The 24,175-nt window shown below is 36.8% G+C and overlaps 1 pseudogene; it reads left to right on the plus strand.

The window, feature by feature from the left end:
- The first annotated feature begins 5,325 nt into the window (after window positions 1-5,325).
- Window positions 5,326-6,493, plus strand: LOC138421792 (large ribosomal subunit protein uL1-like; annotated as a pseudogene).
- Window positions 6,494-24,175: the final 17,682 nt, after the last annotated feature.

Below are 24,175 nucleotides of genomic sequence, written 5' to 3' on the forward strand. Positions count from 1 at the left end.
TTATATAAATACATATGTGTGTGTGTGAACTATGCCGTATGACCTCCTCTGCTTCATTGTTGTCCACTCTTAATGCATGGAGAAAGTACACAGACATACATGTTTGCATGTATACAGTTAAATCTATATACATATATATATATATATATAATCAACACAAAACTTGTGTTTCTTATTTGTTTTGGCAACTGATGTTAAACTTCAAGACAAATAAAATGGTAGGTCAATTATGAAATAGTCTAACATAATGACATAATTCACCAAATTGATTGCTGTTCAATTAAAGAATCCATCACTTTGTGCAATTTATTTTATTAAATTGTCACTAAACTGTCCAATTTGCTTATTTCAGTTTATTTATTTGAACACTGTTAGATGAATGTTTTCTAAAATTCATAAACATTGGAAACCAAGGTCAAATCACCATTATAACAAAATAGAAGACATCAGGTTTATAACTGGCAAAATATCTCCTGTGCTATCCTAAAATGTACCTCCCTGTCACAGATTGTGAATTATGTCATTTAGAAATTATTGAGAAATAACACAAATATCAATAGGGAAAATGTTAAAATGCCAAGTTACATTAACAAGAAAATATTACACTGCATATATAAAGTTGAAATGTTTTCAAGTGGTGTAAATATATTTAATTTCAAATATTACTGGCTCAGATATAAAATAATAAAGTAAAAATGTATATAGTATTTAAGTATAGAGCATATCTTTGATAATTTATAAGCAACATTTTTGCATAATTTTCTTTTGAAATAACTTGAACTAAAAAGGATAAAGCATCATTCAGATCTGAATGAGGATAAACAACATATCCCTTCTCCCTTCAACTGCATCTGTTTATCCTGCAATGCTCTCAAATAAGAGTCTCAGGAATCCAAGAACTATCCCCTGATTTTGGCTCAGAAACATAGATTGTCTGGATGAAAGAGGATTCAGGTTTTAGCAAAATCGGCAGTGTACTTGAAGATTAGCCATGAGCTTCAAATACATGCCAACAGCAGCAGCTGGCCTTTAAAAGACTCACATGTTCATTTCATTTCTGCTCATTGATTTATCTAAAATGAGTGAAGAAGAATAAACAATAAGAAAAGGAGGACATGAGTATATTACAGTGTTTTTCACTGTTCTAGAGTTAAATTTTTTTGTCATTTAAGGGTCAGTAAGTTTTCATGTAATAGTGAATATTTGGGACCATATCTTAGAAACTTTCTCAAACAATAGTCTTCACATATTATGTACTATGTGTATGTATGTACATATGTGTGTATGTAAGCATGTTGGTATATGCCATACAAGTATGTGAAGGGGAGAAGGAAAAGGCAACCCACTCCAATAGGCTTGCCTGGAATATCCCATGGACAGAGGAGCCTGGTAGGCTACAGTCCATGGAGATCGCAAAGAGGCAGACACGACTGAGCAACTTTCACATACACATATACATACACATGCACATAGATACATGCATACACATACATATATATATACACATGCATATATACACAAACATCATTGAAAGTTTACAATTAATATGAAAAGTAGAAGCAATGTATTAAAAAATACATAATTTGCTGTCTCTCTTGACTATATATTAAGATTACATAGCTACCTATATGCAGAGGTGCTGATAAGTAACTGTGATAGCTGGCTATTAGCACTATTTTAATACCATATGTAAGAATCCAAGGTGGCACCATCAGCAAAGAATTTGCCTACCAATGCAGGAAACACAAGGGGTGTTGGTTCAATCCCTGGGTCAGGAATACCCCCTAGAGGAAGAAATGGCAACCCACTCCAATATTCTTGACTGGAAAATCCCATGTAGCCTGGCTGGCTACAGTCAATGGGATTTAAAAAAAAAAAAAAAAGCCAGACACAAGTTAATGACTAAACAACAACAACAAAGATCACTCTAGCAATGATAGCTATCCAACAGTGGATGGAAGGTTTTGGGACATAAGCCTAGAGACCTAGAGACGCAGAAGGATGTGACTGGGGACTGTCCTGGGGCTTCAAAGGGACACCTCTGTAGCTAAGCATGTTTAGAGAAAAATCTGTAAAAAATACGTGGCATTTCATTTCTGAAGATGGGAAGGGTTTATAAGAGAGTTCACTCAATTGTTTGTAATAGCCTAAACACCTTTTTTCAATCTCCCTTGACATTATACTTCCAAATGATATCATTCAATTTGCATAAAAGTTCTTCCAAATGGCAATGTGTTGTCTTAAGAAACAGAAAATATGGAAATTCAAGAAGATATCTACAGCATGTTTTGCAAATCTGTGAGTTGAATAAATTTTGAAATCATTAAAAATAAAGTGAGAAAATTTCCTCTTCTCACAGGATCTATCATTATGGGAACATCTGGCATTTGGAAAACAGATATTAAAATAAAATTCATGAAATTTTCCAATATTGTGCACATTATATAATTGATCTTTTTAAGCAGATTTTTCAAGTTAGCTGTTCTTGTTTTCCTCTCAAAACATATTTTATATGACCAAAACTTTCTATGTTATATTAAAATATTTTAATAAGAAAATTATAGTATGGTTTTTAAAGAAAATTAAAAGTATAATAACTTCATGGTTTAAGAAATTATTTAAGACAAGTAAAAAATATACATCATATTCCCAGGAAGGAAGTAAACTAAAATATCTCCACCAGATTACATCTTTTATCTTCTTGGAGAAGCAGCTGTGTGTTGTCATGTATCTGTACTGTTTGAAAAATAAAATGCATAATTAGCAGTTATTAAGACAGTAAGGTTATTCTGTGCACATGCCAGTCTTCTTGATGTCCCCATGCAAGGGAATTCTTGCCTCATAGTAAAAACAGAAGCAACGTTTTATTTTAATGTCCATGAAAGACCATGTCCAATCATAATTTAGAGTGAGTTTTCTTCAAAGTCCTTAATTACAGGTCACTTCAGTGGTGCAGCAGATGGTAGAATGTAAAGTGGATAACAAGACACAAAGACAGGTACCAGCGAGTTTGAGGGAATTTCTTCTAAGATGTCAGTCTTAGCATTTGGTGACATTGGGACTCCCAGGGCAAGATCATGGGTGAAGTCAGTGCTAATCTTAAATCACTTAAGAACTGATAATTGCCTTAATTCTAACAATCAAGGGGTGTTAGTTATCACCTTGAGTAAAAAGTATACAGAGTTGTCTTTTGTAAACAAAGTACTATTTCTCATTTTTTATAAATTTTTATTAGCAATCAACAACTTAAAATATATGTCTGTTAAACCAAAAATAAAGAAATGAAACAGAAAATATTTGGAGAACTTAATTTGTATTAGCCAGGACATTATTAAACACATCAGTGTAAACCAGTATATATATTTTTATAATTCATACAGGAAAATATCTCATGATCTCTTTAAAATCCATTTGTGTTGGTTTGACTATCCTTGGAGATGAAAGGAAGATAGAGGCTAGGTTGTCACTACTTTGAATGGAAGGACCCAAGTGCCCCTGGGATCTAGTAATAGCTTATTTTAAAATTCTAGAACTCGTCTACACCAAGATCACCAAACCAGTTTAAATACAATAAAAAAGAGTCTACAAGGAAAAAATAAAATAAAATAAAGTTAGATACTAGACTTGGGGGAAAAGATTCCTTAAGCAAAAGCAAAGCCAATAACAACCAGAACAGAAATACAGCAGAACGCTTTTAAATTTTTCTTATTTGCTACAGTGGATTAAATGGAGCTCCATTAACTAACCATGTCTAAAACTTTGAGAGTGAACTATTGTCTGGCATGATTGAGGAATTTTGTAATGCTCCAAATTTCACTAGAGTAGCACTCAACACTTCAGCACAATAGTATGTATAAATACAAAATTACAAACTAGGTAGTTCTTTTGTGTTTTAGAAATAAGAACCTAGACTCTGCAGCATGTTCTTTTTGTTTGGAATTGACTTTTTCCCCCCCAAAGTCAAAGAGTAACATTATGTTCAAACAATAATGACAATACTAACAAACAAAATGTGTTTATAAGCTCAGGAAAAAAGCTACTAATAATTATTTAAATATTTTATCACTGCTGCTACTGCTACTGCTAAGTTGCTTCAGTCATGTCCGACTCTGTGCAACCCCAGATACGGCAGCCCACCAGGCTCCCCCCGTCCCTGGGACTCTCCAGGCAAGAACACTGGAGTGGGCTGCCATTTCCTTCTCCAATGCATGAAAGTGAAAAGTGAAAGTGAAGTCTCTCAGTTAGGTTCGACTCTCAGCGACCCCATGGACTGCAGCCTACCAGGCTCCTCCATCCATGGGATTTTCCAGGCAAGAGTACTGGAGTGGGGTGCCACTAAAGGTGGCATAATTGGGCTTAGAGAGGTAAGCAAATTAGATAGACCAAATAGATACCTTTAGGAAAAATACCTTAAACAAAAAGCAAACAAAAAAGACTCCATTTTCCTACTTTAGTCATACATTAAATTGATTTTAAAACAATGACATTATTGTGTTTTTATCTTTGATTAATATTCCTTTAAGAAAAGCACAGGACAAAGGACAAGGAAAACTTTTTTTCCCTTTAATTAGGAAGAAAAGTGAAGTTGGTCAGTTGTGTCCGACTCTTTGCGACCCCATGGACTGTAGCCTACCAGACTTCTCAGTTCATGGGATTTTCCAGGCAAGAGTACTGGAGTGGGTTGCCGTTCCCTTCTCCAGGGAATCTTCCCAACCCAGGGATTGAACCCGCATCTCCTATATTATAGGCAGATGCTTTACCCTCTTAGCCACCAGGTAAGCCTAATTAGGAAGAAAGTATTGCCTAAGTCTCACAGTTTATTGCTAAGTGTGAGGATATTTAGTAGTAAGGACCAATCAAAGGGAAAAAAAAACCTACCTTGGCAAACTACAGTGCAACTGATTTAATACACACACACACACACACACATAATATACATATATAATAATTCTTTTTTATATTCCAATTACAGATAATGCAAATTTCATTAAATGTATTAGAATTCGGTTAACTTAAAACATTGTCCTGGTCTTATTATCTCAGAAAACTCAGGAATGCAATAGAGATAGAAAGAAATGATGACTTTTTCCTTCTTCTCTTATAGATTCTTTGGCTAGTCTGATAAATGATCTAAGACAGATTAATGAAAGAAAAACACATTTAATTTAATTCTGTACATATAAGAAGCTCAAGGACAGTCAGGTTTATTTGGCATCCTCCGCTAAGGAGAAGGGGGTGGGGCCTGGGGCTTCAAAGGCAAGTCCATTGGCAGCAAAATAAAAATGCTTTTCCTGCTCTCTTCAGGTTATCCCAATGTCACCTACCATGAGCAACAAAGTCTCCGGAGACACCACCTAGGAGGCCGTGCAGAAAGTCGTTCAGGGGTACCAGTGTGGGAAGTGGAAGCTTTTGGAGACAGTGGAGCTTCAGGTCAGTCTGAAGAACTATGACCTTCAGAAGGACAAATGCTTTTGGGACATGTAAGGAAAGTTATGACCAACCTAGATAGCATATTGAAAAGCAGAGACAGTACTTTGCCAGCAATGGTCCATTTAGTCAAGGCTATGGTTTTTCCAGTGGTCATGTATGGATGTGAGAGTTGGACTGTGAAGAAAGCTGAGTGTCAAAGAATTGATTCTTTTGAACTGTGGAGTTGGAGAAGACTCTTGAGAGTCCCTTGGACTGCAAGGAAATCCAACCAGTCCATCCTAAAGGAGATCAGTTCTGGGTGTTCATTGGAAGGACTGATGCTGAAACTGAAACTCCAGTACTTTGGCCACCTCATGCAAAGAGTTGACTCATTGGAAAAGACCCTGATGCTGGGAGGGGTTGGGGACAGAAGAAGAAGGAGACAACATAGGATGAGATGGCTGGATGGCATCACTGACTCGATGGACGTGAGTTTGGTGAACTCTGGGAGTTCGTGATGGACCGAGAGGCCTGGCGTGCTGCAATTCATGAGATCACAAAGATTCGGACACTACTGAGCAACTCAACTGGACTGAGCTGAAGATTAAGTCTGCTACATGCCTCAGGTCCTCTGCATGTGTTCTGGGGACCAGAACCACTATGACGAGGCCAAGGCTATGGATATTCCCCACATGGACATGGTTAGACACTGAAGAAACCCAACAAGAATAAGAAACTGGTCAAGAAGATGGCCAAGAAGTATGACAACTTTTTTGTTTCAGAGTCTGATCAAATAGATCCCACATATTCTCGGTAGAAACCTGAATAAGTCTGGCAAGTTTCCTTCCTTGCTGACCCACAATGAGAACGTGGTGGCCAAAGCTGATTAAATGAAGTCCACCATCAAGTTCTAGATAAAGAGTGCTGTGTCTGGCCGTAGCTTTTGGCCACACAAAGATGACAGATGATGTAGAAAATCCACTTAGCTTTCAAATTCTTGGTGCCACTGCTCAAGAAAACTTGGCAGAAGGTCTTTGTTTTGAACATTAAGAACACCATGGGGAAAGCCCAGTGCCTGTACTAAGGTACAAGCTTAATAAACCATACTGCCACCATTTATAAAACAACAACAAAAACAACAATAACATAATTTTCCTGCCATGAAGACATAATGGGACACAGAGAAAGCTTTGAAAAAAGATGTGTTCCTAAATTCTACCCAGACTATCAAAACCAGCTTATAATCATTGTAGTTATCTCTGGTGATTACTTTCTTCTTGGTATAAACCCTCCCTCTAAATTCTTATACACAGTTAAGTAAACTTCCAGACTCTTTAGTCTCTTAAAACTAATCAGCCTAAAATAATGCTCATAACACAGAGACATATTTGGGGTGGCAGATTTTGCTCCCCTACAAGATTCATATGGTCCTAAATTTGCATGTACCTTACAGTTCTTATTTTATTAAGATATTATAAAATTTCTGTCAAATTAAAAGTATCAAATAATGCAAACACTTTGAAAAAGAATCACTAATCATGTCTCAAAACTAAAATTAAAATTTTACTAGATAGATTTTCATGTTAATACTAATCTGGCAAAGAAATCTCTGTTACAGAAAAATATTACATAAAGCCACAGAGATAACAATAAATAAATACAGTTGCTATCTGTATGCAGGCCAGGAAGCAACAGTTAGAACAGGACATGGAACAACAGACTGGTTCCAAACAGGAAAAGGAGTACATCAAGGCTGTATATTGTCACCCTGGTTATTTAACTTCTATGCAGAGTACATCATGAGAAACGCTGGACTGGAAGAAACACAAGCTGGAATCAAGATTGCTGGGAGAAATATCAATAACCTCAGATATGCAGATGACACCACCCTTATGGCAGAAAGTGAAGAGGAACTAAAAAGCCTTTTGATGAAAGTAAAAGAGGAGAGTGAAAAAGTTGGCTTAAACCTCAACATTCAGAAAACAAAGATCATGGCATCCGGTCCCATCACTCCATGGGAAATAGATGGAGAAACAGTGGAAACAGTGTCAGACTTTATTTGGGGGGGGCTCCAAAATCACTGCAGATGGTGATTGCAGCCATGAAATTAAAAGACACATACTCCTTGGAAGAAAAGTTACGACCAACCTATATAGCATATTCAAAAGCAGAGACATTACTTTGCCGACTAAGGTCCGTCTAGTCAAGGCTATGGTTTTTCCTGTGGTCATGTATGGATGTGAGAGTTGGACTGTGAAGAAGGCTGAGCGCTGAAGAATTGATGCTTTTGAACCGTTGTGTTAGAGAAGACTCTTGAGAGTCCCTTGGACTGCAAGGAGATCCAACCAGTCCATTCTGAAGGAGATCAACCCTGGGATTTCTTTGGAAGGAATGATGCTAAAGCTGAAACTCCAGTACTTTGGTCACCTCATGCGAAGAGTTTACTCATTGGAAAAAACTTTGATGCTGGGAGGGATTTGGGGCAGGAGAAGAAGGGGACGACAGAGGATGAGATGGCTGGATGGCATCACAGACTCAATGGATGTGAGTCTGAGTGAACTCCGGGAGTTGGTGATGGATAGGGAGGCCTGGGGTGCTGCGATTCATGGGGTCGCAAAGAGTCGGACACGACTGAGCGACTGAATTGAACTGAACTGAACTGAACTGAACTGCTGCCTAGGAGAGACATTCAGCACCTCTGCATTGGTAAAGCTCTCCCACATACTATGAGGACTTCCCTGGTGGTCCAGTGGTTAAGAATCAATGCAATGCAGGGGATAAGGGTGTGTTTCCCTGGTAAGTGAACTAAGATCCCACATGCCATAGACCTAAGCCTGCATGTCACAACTAGAATCTATGTGAGCCACAATGAAAGAAAGTGCGTAAAGCAAAGAAGATCCCTCATGCAGTCAAGAATAAATAAATAAATAGCCATTAAAAAGAAGACACACTGTTTAAGAGCAGTATTTATTCTGATTGGCCTGTGCTTTTTCTGAAATAGTTGTTAGCTATTTTGAATATCTTTGCTGATTTTGGCAAACTGTTACCATGGATTGAATTTCAATGTGTAGGCTGCCATATCCTGCTAGTTCAAGAAGTTAGGCACTGGGTCTGTGAGTGGCTCTATACTGTGGTCAACTAGGGGGATAATCCTCTTGACCACATAAGGAGAGTTTATACTTGAATTAAGACGGCAATGTTCATGAAGCCATTCCATGTTCCATGTGGTAGAAAGCCATTGAGCTATCTCAGGTCCAAAAGAAGGCATAAGTTAAATCATTGTGTTTTGAAGGTTAGAAAGGAAAAGCAGAGTTCTTTCTCCTCCACATAAAGTTCCAGCATCTGCAGAGCTCATCCAAGTTTTCTTCAAGTAGCTTATACATCTCCCTAAATTTAGCTATGAAATTACCTATCCCTATATCAGTCATGTCTGACTCTTTGTGACCTCATGGACTGTAGCCTTCCAGGCTCCTCTGTCCATGGGATTTTCCAGGCAATAGTACTAGAGTGGATTGCCGTTTCCTTCTCCATATAAAAACTGACAACTAGCACACCCTGGTGTCCCCTGCCCTCCCAGATGACCCAACTCTTGTCTGTGGAGTGTGTGTCTCCTTGAATTAACCTTCTTTTGTTTTACTGTGGCCTGCTCTTGAATCTTTTCCTGTGTGAAGCCGAGAATCTATACTCAGCGGCTCTTCCAGGGACTTACCTAAGACCTGGAATGTGACCATTCCTTCAGAGAGCACTTTTTTTCCCTGTAACACAAGCCCCAAGACTTCTCATCTTATTTTGAAATAAGGACACTGAACATGTAGTTGGTTTAGGAATAAGGTTGTATGATATGATGATATAAGTGATCTGATACTTAATCTGGTATGATAAGTGTTTGAGGGGATGAGGATATGAAGACTGAGAAACCCTGGGAGAATGTTTAAAGGCAGAGATTGGAGTTATGCACCTGCAGCAAGGAACACCAATGATTCTGGCAAAATAACAGAGGCCAGAAAAGTCTCTACAGATTTCAGAGAGAGCATGGCCCTGATGATACCAGAATTTCAGGCTTCTAGGCTTCAAAACTCACAGAACACTTTTACATTGCTTGAGCTTCTTAGTTTGTGGAATTTCATCATGGCAGCACTAAGAAACTATTATTTCTATCTAAGGAAATGTTCACCTAGTTAAAACAAATATTAAACTATTTTATGCCAGTTACATTCCTAGGAACATTGCTTTTTGTATTGACTCTTTTTCCGCAATAATAAAAGCACAAGATTAGAATATAGAATCCATGTCTTCCTTTTTCTATGATGTTTGTCTTTAGTTCAGTCTTTAAAATGCCCAAATTCGTGTTCTTACACAAAAAGATTTCAGACGAAACCTCTACAGTACTCTTGAAAATATTTCAGGTCATGACATGCTTTATCAAGAAGCCAGGTCTCCTACACTACTTCTTAAACAAAAACAGAGTCATATCTGAAATGGTCTACTTATAAATTATTTGTGTTAACAAAGACAAATGCAGTCTATTCCTTTATTTTTCTATAAAATGGCCTGCTACCTAGTAGGTCTTTATTAAATATTTCTTGACTATGTGATTATATTAATATATGAATGGATGTAAAACAAAAAATAACTGTGGTAAGTAGCAATGAAATTGTACTTAAGATTTGCTTTATAAACTACATAAGGAAAAATTCAGACAGAGGTATTATCTATTTTTAAGGTAATAGCATATTGCTTGGGATATAGAAAGGAGCTATTATTATTATTTTTTCTTTTTGTCTCTTATTTTGCCATTGTAGTTATGTAAACAAATATACTTGGAGAAGGAAACAGAGATCATCTTCAAATGTTCTAGTACTTTTCTATTAAGAATGAGTGCAGATTCGGAAATGCCAAGCATTAAAGCACTAATAGAATCATCCATAGTTAGGAAATAGGAAATTTCCCTCTAGATTTGACTCACGATTATGGTCATAAAATAGTTTGACCCAGAAGCACTTAAGAAGTGGCACACAGTGAAAGGATTATGTTAATTTGGATTATATATGGATGCAACTCTGGGAAAGCTATGTATAGTGAAGGTTCTGTTGCTGAATTATAAGTTGTTGGGTGCCTAGGCTCCACAGACATTGAAAGATTTTCTATTTAAAGGTAGGCAGCTAAAATGATTTCATGCAAGTTTTGAGGAAACTATAAATGTTAGAACATATTTTTCTCTATTATATTAGAACATGTATCCCAAATTTCAAGAAATCAGCTTCTGTTGTTTTATGAATAGTACCAGAGATCATCTCTCTGGCATCCAAATAAATTGATGAGATTTATCCTTTTTAATTCAGTCAAAATATATTTACATGTGGTAGAGGAGGAAACAACATAAAGGGTTTTAAAGAATATTTATATATCCTTACATGCCTCTCAAACTATAATTCTGTTCCTCTTTATTTTTAAACTTTGAGTCATTTCTCACAGTTTCTGATAAACCAAATTTCTTCCTTCTTACTTTTGAGTGTAGGTATATATTTTATATACCATCAAGACATGGGAATTCTTTGTAATTCTTAAATAGGTGGGGATACCCTACCACCTGACCTGCTTCCTGAGAAATCTGTATGCAGGTCAAGAATCAACACTTAGAACTGGACATGGAACAACAGACTGGTTCCAAATAGGAAAAGGAATACATCAAGGCTGTATATTGTCACCCTGCTTATTTAACTTGTATGCAGAGTACATCATGCAAAATGCAAGGCTGGATGAAGCACAAGCTGGAATCAAGATTGCAGGGAGAAATATCAATAACCTCAGATATGCAGATGACACCACCCTTATGGCAGAAAATGAAGAGGAACTAAAAAGCCTCTTTGTGAAAGTGAAAGAAGAAAGTGAAAAAGTTGGCTTAAAGCTCAACATTCAGAAAACTAAGATCATGGCATCTGGTCCCATCACTTCATGGCAAATAGATGGGGAAATAATGGAAACAGTGAGAGATTTTATTTTCTTGGGCTCCAAAATCACTGCAGATGGTGACTGCAGCCATGAAATTAAAAGATGTTGGCTCCTTGGAAGAAAAGCTATGACCAACCTATACAGCATATTAAAAAACAGAGATGAGAGTTTGTGGACAAAGGTTCGTCTAGTCAAAGCTATGGTAGTAGCTCTGACTACTACTACTACCACTATTTTTCCAATAGTCACGTATGGATGTGAGAGTTGGACCATAAAGATTACTGAGCACTGAAGAGCTGATGTTTTTGAACTGTGGTATTGGAGAAGACTCTTGAGAGTCCCTTGGACTGCAAGGAGATCAAAGCAGTCAATCCTAAAGGAAATCATTCTTGAATATTCATTGAAAGGACTGATGTTGAGGCTGAAACACCAAAACTTTGGCCACCTGATGCAAAGAACTGATTCATTGGAAAAGACCCTGATGCTGGGAAAGATTGAAGGTGAGAGGAAAAGGGGATGACAGAGGATGAGATGGTTGAATGGCATCACCGACTCGATGGACATGAATTTGAGTAGGCTCTGGGAAATGGTGATGAACAGAGAAACCTGGCGTGCTGTAGTCCAAGGGGTCACAAAGAGTCGGACATGGCTGAGCAACTGAACTGAATTGAACTGAACTGAACTATTTTGCGTGTGTATTATTTATTAATATCATTTCCTAGATGTATTGAATTTGATGCACAAAGAAGAGAGAATTGATACTCAGTTGTCATTTTGAAAATAATAATGCCTAAAAGGTTTATTTCTAGGATTTGGTGAATATCATAAACTATGACTGCTTGGACTTGGGTCAGTATGTGTTAAAACCAGTTTTAATACAATTTTATTCTGATCCTATCATTTCAGAGGCATCTTCTCACCAGTTCCATCTCTTGGTATTTTAATACACACTCAAGTTGACTAACCAGAGGTACGTCTTAAAGTACAAAGTGTTGTTTGAATTTCATACAGCACTAACAACAATGGAGAAGTCACAATTAAAAAGAATTTATTCTTTACACAGCTAGCTGATTTCATTATTGACATCTATGCTTTTCAAGGGGTCTTGACTTATTGTGTTCAGTTTAAATCTAATATATTTTGTATTTTCAAGCCAATAAGACAAAAGAATTTCTGTAGCTAATGAAATAAGATCTATTGATCTCACAGACATGCGATAGAGAGGATGTATACCTGACCACATTTTAAGAAGGTGGTTTGATTTTCATATTGGGATACATTTGGGGACCAACTTTGAACAATAACTTGTCCCTTGAGGTTCCTGGAATCTTGTATTTTTACTAGTGAAAGGTCCTGACAAACTGAAATGCAGAGAAACTTCTCCCATTTAAACACTACACATTTACAATTTTCTCTCTATGTCTCAGACTAGTCAAGTTGTCAGACACAAATGAAAACAGACTTCCCTTTATGTAATGCTTTCTATGGTCCTATAAATAGTAAGTCTCCCTGCTTGCCAGTACATGGGAAGCCAACTATTGTTTTCTTTTAGAATCACTGTATGAAAGTTAATATTAACTGGACTATGTTGTAGTTCCTTTTAAAGATGTCTAACAAGGAGCTACCAAAATCTTTGTAGGGAAATTGACCCAGACAATTTAGATGCATTATTCATAAATCAGAAACAAAACTGCTTCAAAAGATTTCCAAATATGAATTGATAAAGCCTTGTTCCAGCATCATGATGTAGTTGGGTGGTTAGTAAGTGTTATGATCATACAGTTTATTATCCAAACCTACGTGTTTTGGAGTGAATGAGGGGAGTTATTAATTGTTCAAGAAAACAACCATAATGGAAAAGTCTTGGGCAAGCTTTAGCATATGCTTACCAGTTTGCAACTTCATGAAATCTGTCAATATCAAGTAGTATCTGATGGGGTTTGTGTTTCAACAGACAAATCCATAAGGTATATGTTAATTAGTGTATGTTTAATTAGCAGATACATATACAGTAATATAAAGATATTTTCTTATTCTAAAACTACTTGATTAATAAGAAAACCCCAGACTTGACACTTCTTAACTCTATGGCCCAACTCATTTAAATAATTGATCTATATGGAAACACACATTAATATTGCTTAATAAATACTTTGTTGTGTGCTTAGTTGCTCAGTCATGCCCTACTCTTTGGGCCCCATGGACAGAGTCGGACACATTATGCACAAATTCTCATGCTTATGAATCGAAATTGTAGATGAATCTTTTACTTCTACCACCACTGCCAAAAGATTTTTCTTTTTTTTTTTTAAGACATCCCCATCCAATAAGTTAAACTTCTCTGGCACTTTATGTAGGTTGCTGCTGCTGCTGCTGCTGCTGAGTCACTTCAGTCGTGTCCAACTCTGTGCGACCTCATAGATGGCAGCCCACCAGGCTCCACTGCCCCTGGGATTCTCCAGGTAAGAACACTGGAGTGGGATGCCATATCCTTCTCCAATGCATGAAAGTGAAATGTGAAAGTGAAGTCGCTCAGTCGTGTCCGACTCTTCGCGACCCCATGGACGGCAGCCCACCAGGCTCCTCCGTCCATGGGATTTGCCAGGCAAGAGTATTGGAGTGGGGTGCCATTGCCTTCTCCGTTATGTAGGTTAGTTATCACAAATTATGGATCCAGGAACCTCAATCTTAAGTACAATTGAGATTTAAAATTGCTTTTTTTTCTAAAATAATTTTAATTTAATAGGCTGGCTGCCTGAAAAAGAACCCATGTGAATATATCTTTACTTCCTTTTCTACTGCAAAAATTATTGTTCTGTTCTGAGCACATTTTAATAAGATGATAGGTCAATCTAATAGTTTCTGGTCTTATTTGTGAATTTTATATGACAAATATATTTATGATATTTCATAACTCAGTGTATTTTCCCAGTTGTCCCAGTTAACCTGTAATCCTGTAACAAAAATGATTGATTTGAAATCAATTACTATCAATGCGATTAATCAGCATCCCAAAGTAAAATTTATTTACAAATTAAATGGGTATTTTGATGTACAAATTTGTATTATAGTTACTTAATCCAATGTTAATTTTTTAAAATCTTCATTATTTTAACAAGAATCTTAGCTTATATGTAATACTTTTATAAGCTTAGGTATTTTGAAATTTAATTATGTATTTTCCCTCTTTACAACCTATATATGATCTAATCTAGTTTGTTTAGAAAAATCTATAATCATTTTATAAATGCCAATGGTTTTAGTTTATCCTTTGCATAGGTATGTTAATTAAAGATATGCTTGTTTTTTTCTTTTTGTTTTCTTTTCATCAATGTGAAAAATGCACTCTGATACAAGGTACAAAATTAGAATAAGACAGATTACAGGCTGAAATGGATTGTAAATCAACTTCTGTACTGTGAATATTTTATAGCAGGCATTTGCAAAGTAAAAAATCTGACATTTATACAGCAATGCATGCATAATTTCCCTCTTACATGTTATTTCCCTGAGATGAAAGTAATTTTAAAATGCAAGGTCAAAGAAATGATTACCCCTAACAAATAGTAATAGAAGTTGAGGACAAGTATCAGGAAGCAGTTTGGCATTTTTCTGTTCTGTAGAGCATTTAATATCTAATGTACGCCTTCAGATAAGACTAAGAAAGTTGAAGTAGGAAATCTTTGCTGGAGATAACTTCAAAGTAGATAAATCATTCCCTTAATTTAATAGCTGTTTTGTTTCTGACCCAAACACAGTTGGAACTGTACTTGTGGGACTCCATTATCTCCTATATCTGATAAATGGTATGACCAGGACAACCTCAGTCTCCGCAGGAGAGACACTGAACAAATTGTCAGCATGATTTACATACAAGTTGTCAACAGCATCTGGGTTTCTCCGTGAAAGAATGATGGGTAACAGATGTTCTGGGAAATGCTACCATCTGCCCTTTCTCAAAATACATCCCCTGTGAAACAATACATTTGAATGGATGCCACAGCGATACCTTTCTTTTGAAAAACTTGAACATCCTCAATATTTCAATGTTACTTGTGGCCATCACAAAAGCAAACGGGCTTAAGAGTGTAAATGCAATCAGGCTAGGTAAGCTGACAGGTCCTTAAAAGGTCTTTAAATTTAGTCACATAGTTTGGAAAGAGAATGCTTGATGACTCTCTAGGGGGTATACTGGAAAAATTGTGTCAGGAGGTCAGGAACTCCACTTGTGCTTATCTACTGAATGATGTTACACTAGTGTATTATTTCGTAAGTGATTTGTTGAAACTCTGCAGTGCTTTCATAATATTTTAAAACTATTTGCTGCATGCACTTGTGTATAGATATAAACTTAGCAATGTATCAATGTGTGGAAGGTTAAGTGTGCAACAGTTGATCAGTACTAACAATAGTAGTGGGTCAAGGCTCTCAACAGGGAAAATTACCCACTTTCTTAATCCATTTCTCCTCAATATGAATTATTTTTTTAAATAAAATGTTTCTTCTATAGAAAGGGTGACAAGATAGGTATTTGCTGGACTTGGAACACAATGTGCAATGAAAAATTCCATTGAATTTAACTGTATTTTAAGAACCTACCAGTTTTATATACCAAATTATTAAGAACATTATTTGTAAACATACAATTAGTGCAAGAAAATATTCACAATTTTTTTTTCTCTGTGGATTTATCTTATTTCAAATCCTAATGTATAGACTCCTTATGCCTGTGATGATAATACATGTTTTAAAAATAGGATAATAAATGTTCCTCCTAACAGTCACTTAATAATATATATGAAAATGATATAGACTTTGCTTAATTTACTATGATTTTTATTATAATGATCCTGAGAAATTTTAAGAACTAAATGCCTTTCAATATTAAATATTATCTTATTTATGCTCTACATTTTATCACACTTAAATGTATCAAGATTCTCCTACAAATTTCTGCTTACTTGCTCAGTCATGCCCAGCTCTTTGTTTTGCATGGACTGCAGCCCACCAGACTCCTCTGTCCATGGAATTCTCCAGGCAAGACTACTGGAGTGGTTTGCCATTCCCTTCTCCAGTGGATCTTCCGGACCCATGGATTGAACCTGTCTGTTTTGCAGGCAGATTCTTTACTATTTGTTCTACGTAATGCTTACAGATTTGTTAGAGATGACAGTATTATGGTGGTGGTGGTTTAGTCACTAAGTCTGACTCTTGCAACCCCATGTACTGTAGCCCACCAGGCCACCAGGCTCCTCTGTCCATAGAATTCTCCAGGCAAGAATACTGGAGTGGGTTGCCATTTCCTTCTCCAGTATTTTGGAAACCAGATTCACAAAAGTAGCTTAATCTTAATAATAATTCTGAGCAAAAAGAAATATATATTTCTTTGGAATTGAATATATCATTGTGAGAAGATTAGATTAGCCTGAGAGTGGAATCATCTACCCTCAGATGTACACAGGACCCTCATGGTTGGTCAGAATCTTGATATTAAAATAATTAAATTGTTGGACTTCCCTGGCAGTCCAGTGGTTAAGACTTGTGCTGCCAAGGTAGGGAGGGCAGGTTCTATCCCTGGTAGGGAACTAAGACCCCACATGTTATGTGGCACAGTCAAAAATTTTTTTTTAAATAATTAAGATCACACACATGCACACATCCAAACAGGAAAGTAATAGCCAGCTAGTATGTAGGAACATACATAGGAACCCCTAAAAACTGGCCCAAGCCAATTCTCTTTCATGTTAGAATCCTAGGAAGAACTTATGTTCTTCACTTTTATTTTTTAATTTCATTTTCTCTTCTTAGCTTTTCACCATCATCTTTGATAAAATCTACAAAGGAATTGCCAAAGATAGTTAGACAAATCTGATACAGATATCCACTGTGGATAGTTTGAAAATTTAATTTACATGAGCTAATATGTCAAATTAATTTCATAATTTGTTTTTGTTTATTTATTTATTTTTATCAACAACAGAGATAGGAACTTCACAGTCATTCATTTATCTATGATAAATTTGGCTAATTTTTCTATTTTCACCCAGCCATAAGTTGCAGACATAAGTGAGTCCTCAATATGTACAATTATAGTTTACAGCAGAGGGCAAGGATGAGTGTTATTTTATTAGAGATAACATGCAGTGTATAAGAAATTGATTTTAATGATGGCCAACATTTTCCACTCTTATCCCTGATATCCATGGTTTTTTTTTTTGCTATGTGACTTTGCAATCTCTCTCACTAAAAAACTTGAATCTCTTTCCTCAGTACCAAATTTTGAGCTCAGACAGGTAACTCACTTAGGTCAATGCGATGTTAAAATATGTGATACATAAGGAGGCTTGAAAAATGCTCATGTGTGTTAATTTTCTCTCTTGTTTCTCTTTGAATGACATGAGAATTTACCTACTGGAGGATGACAGACCACACGGTCTTCCCAAAAGAGGCGATTTCAGGTCATCTGAAGGCCAGAAGAATCTACAAGCATGTGAGAAAACTCTACCTGAATTGAAAGATGAAATATACATGAACTTGCCCAATTAAAATCAGTGGAACCCCTGCAGATGTGTGAGTTAAATAAATGTTTAATGATACATGTCACTGAGATTTTGTGGTTGATTTCTACATAGCATAATTGTGGTAGTAGATAACTAATGCACAAATGCACAACGAAGAATTGATGCTTTTGAACTGTGGTGTTGGAGAAGACTCTTGAGAGTCCTTTGGACTGCAAGGAGATCCAACCAGTCCATTCTGAAGGAGACCAACTCTGGAATTTCTTTGGACGGAATGATGCTAAAGCTGAAACTCCAGTACTTTGGCCACCTCATGCGAAGAGTTGACTCATTGGAAAAGACTCTGATGCTGGGAGGGATTGGGGGCAGGAGAAGAAGGGGACGACAGAGGATGAGATGGCTGGATGGCATCACGGACTCGATGGACGTGAGTCTGAGTGAACTCCGGGAGTTGGTGATGGACAGGGAGGCCTGGCATGCTGCGATTCATGGGGTTGCAGAGTCGGACACGACTGAGCGTCTGAACTGAACTGAACTGAACTGATCCTTTGTTTTTATTGTTGTTGTTGTATTTTTTTTTTTTTTGACCAGCATAATATTTAAAAAATGTGATTTGAATGGATGTACTTAGAAAATACATCTTCCAATTAACTGGAATCAATTAGATCCTACTGTTGTACGTCCAAATCACAGATTTTTGTTACTTGCTTGAATTTTGTAAACTTTTACAGCTCTTTATCTTTAGGATATTATAAAATATTCATTCTTTGTCAATTGTAAAGTACTTGACACAGACTTTTGTTTTACAAATCTAGTTGTCTATGAGCTTAAATGTCTCTGGCTTTTCTGCCAAATAAAAGTATTTCACGAAGTCACTCAAATACAGTTCATGTTGTTAACTTGTCTTGCAGGGTTTGTTAATTGTCAGGACCAGTGTGATATAGAAAACACAAATAATGCACTTCCTAGGATTTTAAATAGTAAAATAATAAATTAGAAGAAAAGAAAATCAGCAAAATCTGTCTCTGGTTGCAAGAACGCTGAACAACTTTATAGTTAAATTTTGCTTTCAGTAATAAAAAATCTAGTTCTGAATTTAGTTAGATGTTCCAAATATAATCAAAAAGTTCAGGTAGTTTTGTTGATGTGTATTTAGTTAGTTAAAATTATTTCATTTCATTAATATTTTGTTCATGTGTCTCTTCTAAAATGTTATATTAGGTGATAGCATATCAAGCTAATAGTCATAAACATATTGTATAGATAAATGTCTGATAATTTATATGATGCAAAATCCATCACAAATAGCTCCTTTCCAAAGCATTTTATTTTCCCGAACTGCTCTAAACTACATTGTTTTTTTTTTCCCCCATTGCATTCCTCTATTCTTCCTTCTTTCATTTGATATGTATAGTTCTATACTGAGTATATTTCAATTCTAAAAGATGATGCTGTGAAAATGCTGCACTGAACATGGCATCAAATTTGGAAAACTCAGCAGTGGCCACAGGACTGGTAAAGTCAGTTTTCATTCCAATCTCAAAGGAAATGCCAAAGAAAGCTCAAACTACCACACAAGTACACTCATCTCACATGCTAGAAAAGTAATGCTCAAAATCCTCCAAGCTAGACTTCAACAATATGTGAATCATGAACTTCCAGATGTTCAAGCTGGTTTTAAAAAGGGCAGAGGAACCAGAGATCAAAATGCAAACATCTGCTGGATCATCAAAAAAGCAAGAGAGTTCCAGAAAGACATCTATTTCTGCTTTATTGACTATGCCAAAGCCTTTGACTGTGTGGATCACAATAAACTGTGGAAAATTCTGAAAGAGATGGGAATACCAGACTACTTAAACTGCCTCTTGAGAAATCTGTATGTAGGTCAGGAAGCAACATTTAGAACATTTAGACATGGAACGATAGACTGGTTCCAACTACGAAAAGGAGTACATCAAGGCTGTATATTGTCACCCTGCTTGTTTAACTTATATGCAGAGTACATCATGAGAAACGCTGGGCTGGAGGAAGCACAGACTGGAATGAAGATTGCTGGGAGAAATATCAATAACCTCAGATATGCAGATGACACCACTCTTATGGCAGAAAGTGAAGAACTAAAGAGCCTCTTGATGAAAGTGAAAGAAGAAAGTGAAAGAGTTGGCTTAAAGCTCAACTTTCAGAAAACTAAGATCATGGCATCTGGTCCCATCACATCATGGCAAATAGATGGGGAAACAGTGGAAACAATGCCAGACTTTATTTTCTTGGGCTCCAAAATCACTGCAGATGGTGACTGCAGCTATGAAATTAAAAGACACTTACTCCTTGGAAGGAAAGTTATGATCAACCTAGACAGCATATTAAAAAGCAGAGACATTGCTTTGCCAACAAAAGCCCAGCTAGTTAAGGCTATGGTTTTTCCAGTGGTCATGTATAGATGTGAGAGTTGGACTATAAAAAAACTAAGTGCCGAAGAATTGATGCTTTTGAACTGTGGTATTGGAGAAGACTCTTGAGAATCCCTTGGACTGCAAGGAGATCCAACCAGTCCATCCTAAAGGAAACCAGTCCTGAGAATTCTTTGGAAGGACTGATGTTGAAGTTGAAACTCCAATACTTTGGCCACATGATGTGAAGAGTTGACTCATCTGAAAAGACCCTGATGCTGGGAAAGATTGAGGGCAGGAGAAGGGGACTACAGAGGATGAGATGGTTGGATGGCATCACCGACTCTATGGACATGAATCGAGTATACTCTGTGAGTTGGTGATGGACAGGGATGCCTGGCGTGCTACATTCCATGGGGTCGCAAAGAGTCGGACACAACTAAGTGACTGAACTGAACTGAACTGAATACTGAGTACCTGCAATGTGCTTGACCTTTATAATATCAAGCTGTACATATCTTCTTCCTACAAGAAGGCTTTAGTCTGTATAGGAGGTAGACTTCTAAACAAATTAACTCCTATCAATCTTATCTAAATCAGATATCTTGCATTTCTATTATTTTCAAGATAATGGAGGTTTGTCCATTATGCACTTGATTATCAACTCATCAAGGCTAGTCCCTTTTTTATCCACAGATAAAATTGCTGTTCAGTGAATTCCAAAGCCCTAGAACTGTGCATGACATGCCCTGGCTCCATTTTTGGATGCCTCTCTGGAGCCCAGTTCACATCATCTGGCCTCTTTGATATCCCCTGAAGTTGTGGTCCATAGGCCCTGAATCTCTGCTGTCTGCCCTGAGGTCTTCTCTGAAACTTGAGGAACTCACTTAGTCTAGAAAAACACACTCTGGATTGTGGAAGAATTAGTGTCTGTGGGGACAATGCTCAAACAACTGGGGAAGGGAGCTAGTGAATAAATATTATAATTTATTGTAGTAAACAAATATTGCAATTCTCTTGTACAGTTCTTGGAGCCATTCTCTTTATGCTTCTCAGAAAGTCACAGAGGACTTAAATTTGTAAGCAGTCTTTTCCTCCCTGCCTGCCTTTGCTCTCTGTTGTGTTGCCCCAGTTTGCTGGGTTCACTTCCACCTGCCTGCACCCAAATTTCTCTCTGGTCTCAGAGGAAATCAACTAAGTCACCCCTTTATAAAATACTCATTTATATTTTCATATATTTTATACTCCATAAATATTCATTGATAGATAAATGGCTTCTCATTGTTTAGCAAAATCCTTCACAAAGTATCTAAATGAATGTCTTCAAACAATAGTGACACTGTCACTTTCAAAACCCAAGGTTCCATTAAGTTCATGATTTGCTGATTATTAGATTATAAAATTAATATGGAGTATGCAATGCATAGACACAATTGTCTTTGATTATTAAGGAACTATTGAGTTGGCCAAAATTTCTATCAATGTTGTAGTTCAGTCACTCAGTCATGTCAGATTCTGCGAGTCCCAGGGACTCAGCACTGCAGGCCTCCCTGTCTTTCACTGTCTCCCAGAGTTTGCCAAAACTCATGTCCATTGAGTCATAATGCTATCTAACCATCTCATTCTCTGGTGTCCCCTTCTCCTCCTGACTTCAATCTTTCCCATCGTCAGGGTCTTTTCCAAAGAGTCGACACTTTGCATCAGGTGGCCAAAATATTGGAGCTTCAGCATCAGTTCTTCCAATGAATAAACAGGAATGATTTACTTTAGGATTGACTGCTTTGATCTCCTTGCAGTCCAAGGGACTCTCAAGAGTCTTCTCCAACATCACAGCTTGAAACCATCAATTCTTTGGTGCTCAGCCTTCTTTATGGTCCAACTCTCACATCTATATGAGACTACTGGAAAAGCCACCGCTTTGGCTATACAGAACTTTGCTGGCAAAGTAATGTCTATGCTTTTTAATATGCTGTCTAGGTTGGTCATAGCTTTTCTTCCAAGGAGAAAGTGTCTTTTTAATTTCATAGCTGTAGTCATTGTCAGCAGTGATTTTGGAGCCCAAGAAAATAAAGTCTGTCACTGTTTCCATTGTTTCCCCATCCATTTGCCATGAAGTGATGGGACCAGATGCCATGATCTTGCCAAATGTTCTTGAATGTGGAGTTTTATGCCAATTTTTTCACTCTCCTCTTTCACTTTCATCAAGAGGCTCTTTAGTTCCTCTTCAACTTTTGCCATAAGTGTGGTTCCATCTACATATCTGAGGTTATTGATATTTCTGCCTGCAACCTTGATTCCAGCTTGTGCTTAATCAATCCTGGCACTTCACATGATGTACTCTGCATGTAAGTTAAATAAGCACGGTGACAATATACAGCCTTGACATACTCTTTTTCCTATTTGGAATCAGTCCATTGTTTCACATCCAGTTCTAACTGTTGCTTCTTGACCTGCATACAGATTTTTCAGGAGGCAGGTAAGGTGGTCTGATATTCCCATCTCTTGAAGAATTTTTCACAGTTTGTGGTGATCCCACAGTCAAAGGCTTTAGCGTACTCAATGAATCTGAAGTAGTTGTTTTCTGGAATTCTTTATTTTTTCTGTAAGCCAGCAGATATTGACAATTTGATTTCTGGTTTCCTCTGCCTATTCTAAACCCAACTTGTACATCTGGAAGTTCTCAGTTCATGTACTGTTGAAGCCTATCTTGAAGGATTTTGAGAATTACCTTGCTAGCATGTGAAATGAGTGCAATTGTGCGGTAGTTTGAACATTCTTTGGCATTGTCCTTCTTTGAGATTGAAATGAAAACTGACCTTTTCCAGTCCTGTGGCCACTGCTGAGTTTTCGAAATTTCCTGGCATATTGAGTGCAGCATTTTCACAGTGTCATCTTTTAGGATTTAAATAGCTCAGCTGGAATTTCATCACCTCCACTATCTTTGTTTGTAGTGATATTTCTTAAGGTCCACTTGACTTTGCACCCCAAGATGTCTGGCTCTAGGTAAATGATCACACCATCATGGTTATCCGGATTATGAAGATCTTTTTTGTATAGTTCTTCTGTGTATTCTTGTCACTGCTTCTTAATATCTTCTGCTTCTGTTAGGTCCATACCATTTCTATCATTTATTGTGCCCATTCTTACATGAAATATTCTGTTGGTATCCCATTGTATAAGATGTCAATAGCTTACCAAAAACCCTGAACAAATTTTTTGGCTGTTTCAATAATATGAGTTCCTTTTGTGTGTATGTGCTCAGTCGTATCTGACTCTTTATGCCCTCAAGGACATGGCCCGCCAGGCTCTTCTATCCATGGAATTTTCCAGGCAAGAATACTGGAGTGATTTGCCATTTCCTCCTCCAGGAGATCTTCCCAACTGAGGGACTGAAACTGGGTCTCCTGCATCTCCTGAATTGGCAGGTGGATTCTTTACCACTCTGTTACCTAGGAAGCCCCATGAATACATATTACCTTTGTATGATTCTAAAAGTTTAACACTTATTTGTATTTTTCAAGATGCAATATTACACCATTCATGGCTTAAACACTTTGCATTTCCTGTGTGAAACAGTATGTTTATGTTATGGATATAAATCTGGTTTTGAAAAAATAATTAAAAAATTAAGATGGGCATTTTATTTGGAGGGATACATATATTAAGAGAAGGTTTCTGGAGAATTAAACAAATAACACTTAATATTTAATACACAATAAAATTTAATATTATAACAAAATGGAATTTTCTAGTGGTGTTCCCTGGTTTATAATATTAAAGTAATATTTCATTGGAACAAGTATGGGAAGTTTTATATGATATGAAATTGATCATAAAAATTTATAGATCAATTGTAAGATAAACCACATAGCAAATAAAATTCTTAAAGGATAAAAATATCCAAAG

This window comes from Ovis canadensis, chromosome 16 (genome assembly GCF_042477335.2).
Source record: "Ovis canadensis isolate MfBH-ARS-UI-01 breed Bighorn chromosome 16, ARS-UI_OviCan_v2, whole genome shotgun sequence".
In the NCBI taxonomy this organism is placed as follows: domain Eukaryota; kingdom Metazoa; phylum Chordata; class Mammalia; order Artiodactyla; family Bovidae; genus Ovis; species Ovis canadensis.